This window comes from Triticum aestivum, chromosome 2B (assembly GCF_018294505.1).
Source record: "Triticum aestivum cultivar Chinese Spring chromosome 2B, IWGSC CS RefSeq v2.1, whole genome shotgun sequence".
Classification (NCBI taxonomy): Eukaryota; Viridiplantae; Streptophyta; class Magnoliopsida; order Poales; family Poaceae; genus Triticum; species Triticum aestivum.
In genome coordinates this window covers 205920131-205925059 of record NC_057798.1, presented here as the reverse complement: position 1 = coordinate 205925059, position 4929 = coordinate 205920131, and positions in this window count along the sequence as shown.

Here is a 4929-nt window from a genome sequence, read left to right as displayed (position 1 = left end):
GCCCGGCTTCAGCTCCCTCGCTTCCTCCTGGGTGAGCTCCCAGCTGGCGCCTTGGGTGGCCTCTGGCTCAAGGCGGATGGCTGCTGCAGCCGGGCCTCGTGGGCTTTGCTGGAGGTCTCCGCCGCAGGGAACCTGGCCCTGATCCGCGGCTGGCAGACGTTTGCTCGCGCGCGTGGTCTCCGCCGTCGGTGCTCTCTGCACTTCAAGTTTGACAGTGATGACACCCTCTACGTGAGAGTGTTTGGGGAAGATGGTCGCCGTGCGGGGTGCTGCCCCGAAGACGACGACCGCGGCCAGGGACTCAGCCCCGGCGAGGACGGAGAGGGCAGCACGCGGGCGGTTGGCGACGCCCGTGACTCCTCAAGCTTCACCAGCTCTTCTTCGGGTAGCGACCCTTCTAGCAGCGGCCACGGCCAGCCTCCACGCCGTCGCGCCTGCTTGGAGGGTGGCAGCGGGTCTGCTCGCCGTCGCGTCCCGGTGAAGCGCGAGAGGGAGTCTGCCTGAGCTCCGGAGGCAGCTCGAGTCTGCCAAGAGGGCCGGCGCGGGACGTGCTTCGCCTACTTTTGTTATTTCCTTTCTCTTCTCCTGCACAAAAAGACAGCAATGTGTGGCCCCGTGGGGGCGCGTTTGGGTTAACGTCGTCAATCATATTACTGTTTTTGTTATCCGAGTATCGTTCCTTTCTGCTGTATGCCCATTCACAAGTAATCCCTAGCCTCGGCCGCAGGGGCGACCGACCCAGGCCCTGTATTCGCGTCGTGGTGCCCGTGAGGCATGGTCCGGAGGGGTGCTCCGGTAGTGGACCCGGGCCGTGAAACTTGAGCGATAGGGGCAGGAACGCTCGCGAGGGCTCCCGGGGCTTCCACCTCGTGAGCCCCCGTGCAAGAGAAATCGAGGCTGGAGAGTGGAAAAAGTTGAAGAACCACAGGTCAAAAGGCGGCGACAATTTCGATAAAAACTCCAAATGGGAATGAACTAGCCAACTGCAGAAAGCAAATGAAAAAGCCGTGTCCGGCACCTAGTCTAGTCTTCGACGTCTTCTCACCAGCGCGGAGCTAAGTGCTGCCACTGGGCATGGGAAGGAGCCCCAGGGCCTAAGGCCGGCACCCCTGAGACTCCGGGGTGTGTACAGCCCCAACTCATTATTACGTGAGAGTGTCACGGGTGGTGAGCTTCACAGGCATTGGCCTTCTTCACAGGCTCCAGGCCTTTCTTCGGGGAAGCAAGCTTCACGGGCGTTGGCCCTCTTCACGGGCTCCGGGCCCTTTCCAAAATGCGACAGCTTCACAGGCATTCGCCTTCCTCACAAGCTCCGGGCCTTTTCTCAAAAGATGAGCTTCATAGGCATTCGCCTTCTTCACAGGCTCTGGGCCTTTTCCAAAAAGATGAGCTTCACAGGCATTCGCCTTCTTCACAGGCTCTGGGCCTTTTCCAAAAAGATGAGCTTCACAGGCATTCGCCTTCTTCACAGGCTCTGGACCTTTTCCAAAAAGATGAGCTTCGCAGGCATTCGCCTTCTTCACAGGCTCTGGGCCTTTTCCAAAAAGATGAGCTTCACACGCATTCGCCTTCTTCACAGGCTCTGGGCCTTTTCCAAAAAGATGAGCTTCGCAGGCATTCGCCTTCTTCACAGGCTCTGGGCCTTTTCAGGGGTAAAACCTCCGGAGGTGCTGGATGTTCCACGCGTTCTGTACAGGTACTCCCTCCCGAGTCTCCAAGTGCACGGAGCCGGGCCTGGAAACATGAACAACCTTGAATGGGCCCTCCCACATAGGAGAGAGCTTATGCAGTCCCTCCCTGGAGAGGATCCGCCGGAGCACGAGGTCCCCTACCTCGAGAGTTCTAGGGCGGATGTTGCGGTAGTGGTATCGCCGGAGTGCCTGCTGGTACCTTGCCGCTCGCAGCGCAGCTTCTCGACGACGCTCCTCCCCCAGCATGAGGTCCATCCCCCGCATGGCGTCCTGCAGCGTCTCATCGAATGCCAGGACCCGCGCGGATCGAGGCCTGACCTCGTGAGGGAGGACCGCTTCGGCTCCATAGACCAGGAAGAAGGGGGTCTCCCCAGTCGGCTTGGTCGCGGTTGTGCGGATGGACCACAACACGGACTGAAGCTCGTCATACCAGCCTCTGCCGCTGGCCTCCAGTTTCTTCTTGAATGTCCTGGTCTTGAGGCCTCTCAGGACTTCTGCATTGGCCCGCTCGGCCTGGCCGTTGCTTCGGGGGTGCGCCACCGAAGCGTAGCATATCTGCGTTCCAAGGTTAGCGCAATACGTTTTGAAAAGGTTACTGGTGAGCTGCGAACCGTTGTCAGTGATGATGCGGTTCGGCACTCTGAACCGGCTCACGATGCCCTTTATGAACTTGACCGCAGAACCAGCAGGGATGGAGCGGACGGCCTCGACTTCGGCCCACTTGGTGAACTTGTCCACGGCGATGTAGAGGTAGCTATAGCCCCCTGGCGCCCGAGGAAAAGGGCCCAGGATATCCAGCCCCCAGACCGCGAATGGCCATGTGAGGGGTATGGTTTGCAGACCTCCTACCAGCTGATGGATCTGCTTGGCATGGAATTGGCAGGCCTCGCAAGCCTTCACAAGTTCGACAGCGTCATTGAGCGCAGTGGGCCAATAGAAACCGTTGCGGAACGCCTTGCAGACGAGGGTCCGTGATGATGAATAATGCCCACAGTCTCCACCGTGTATATCTGCCAGCAGTTCCTTCCCTTGTTCCCTGGTGATGCAACGCAGGGACACATCGTTCGGTCGTTTCTGGTAGAGCTCTCCATCCATGATGCAGTACGCTGTGGCTTGCCGCGCCACACGCTCTGCCTCCTCCTCCTTCTCCGGCAAGGTCCCTTGCATTAAGTAACTCCTGAGCTCTGTGATCCAGCACCCCTCCTGAGGCTCCATCGTCAGCAGCAGGCGTGCTCCTGAGGCCGGGCCACTGGCCGGGGCTCCCGAGGCAGGTGGCTGAGGAAACTCCACCCGAGGCTGTGCTATGCTCGACAATGGTGGTAGGGCCGAAGGCTTGAAGAGTCGTTCCTCAAAGATGCCCGGCTCCTGGGGCAGCCTCCTGGAGGCTCGTTTGGCAATGTCGTCGGCCTCTTGATTAGTGCCGCGGGGCACATGCTGTAGCTCCAACCCCCAGAACTGCTTCTCCATCCTGCGGACCTCCGCAAGGTAGGCCTCCATGTGCTCATCTCTTGGCTCGTATACCTTGTTGGAGAAATTGACAAGGAGCTGTGAATCGCCCTTGATAGTAAGACGCTTCACTCCCAGGGCAGCGGCGGCCTTCAGGCCCGCTATCAGTCCCTCGTACTCTGCTATATTGTTGGCGACCTTCTCGCCTTGCTGGAAACAGAGCTGCACGGCGTAGTAGAGTTTGTCCTGAGTGGGAGATATGAGCACCGCCCCAGCACCAGCGCCCTGCCTGGAGAACGCTCCGTCAAAGTACATGACCCAGCCTTCTGGCGCCTCGCTTCCTGGGGAAAGGGATCGATCCTCGCCGGCCCTGAGGCCTGGTGCCTCCGTCCATTCGGCCACAAAATCTGCTAGCGCGGCCCCCTTGATGACTCTGGTCGTGCTGAACTCGAGCTGGAATGCTTGTAGTTCAATGTTCCACTCGGCGACCCTTCCGGCTGAGTTAGGGCTCCTGAGCACCCTTTCCAAGGGGTATGCTGAGACAACCTTGATTGGATGACCCTGGAAGTAGTGACGCAGCTTACACGAAGCAACCAGCAGCGCGAGGAGGAGCTTCTGCGGCATGGGGTACCGTGCCCTCGCATCCCATAACACCGTGCCGACGAAGTACACCGGGTGCTCGACGAGGCTTGGGGCGTCGGTGCTGGTGGCGTCCTCCGGAAGCCGTGGTGCCTCCTAAGGTGGTGGATCCTCCCGAAGCTGGTTGCCTGGAGGAAGGGCCGCTCCCGCCCCTGGTGCACTCCACTGCGGCGGCTGGTCTTCCTCAGTCATGGTGGTGACTTCCGCAAGTCCCTTTTTATCCAGCTTTGCCTTGGCTCGGGTGGCTGCCGTGGTCTTGGCCCGACGCTCCTCTCTAACCGCCACCAGGGCTGCGCTAGCGGAGTAGGGAGTGGCGGCGAGGTAGAGTACCAAGGCCTCCTGAGGGCGCGGGGCCACCATCACTGGAGGGCTGGTTAGGTATCTCTTGAGATCTTGGAACACCTTGTCGGCCTCTTCAGTCCATTCAAAGGGCCCCTTTTTCTTCATCAGCTGGAAGAAAGGCAGCGCCCGCTCCCCCAATCGGGAGATGAAGCGCCCCAGCTCTGTCACGCGCCCCGTGAGCTTCTGCATTTCCCAGAGGGTCTTTGGTGGGCTCATGTCCTCAACTGCCTTGACCTTTTCTGGGTTGGCCTCGATGCCTCGGTGGGACACGAGGAAACCCAAGAGCTTGCCCGAGGGGACTCCAAACACACACTTCTCCATGTTGAGTCGCAGGCTCACCGTGTTGAGGCTCGTGAAGGTTTCCTCCAGGTCTTGTATCAGGGTCTTGGCCTCGCGAGACTTCACTATGATGTCATCAACGTGAGCCTCCACATTCTTCCCTAGCTATGGGCCCAAGGTGATGTGCATGAACCGCTGAAAGGTTGCCCCCGCGTTGCGCAGTCCGAACGGCATGCACGTATAGCAGTACACCCCACGCGGGGTTAGGAAGGCCATCTTCTCCACATCTTCCACCGCCATCTTGATCTGGTGATACCTGGAGAAGGCATCCAAGAAGCATAACAGGTCACACTCAGCGGTGGAATCAATGATCTGGTCGATGCGAGGGAGCGGGAACGGATCTTGCGGGCATGCTTTGTTGAGGTTGGTGAAGTCGACACACATGCGTTCCTTTCCTCCCTTCTTTGACACAACCACGGGGTTGGCCAACCAATCCGGGTATCGGACCTCGCGAATAACCCCCGCGGCTTCT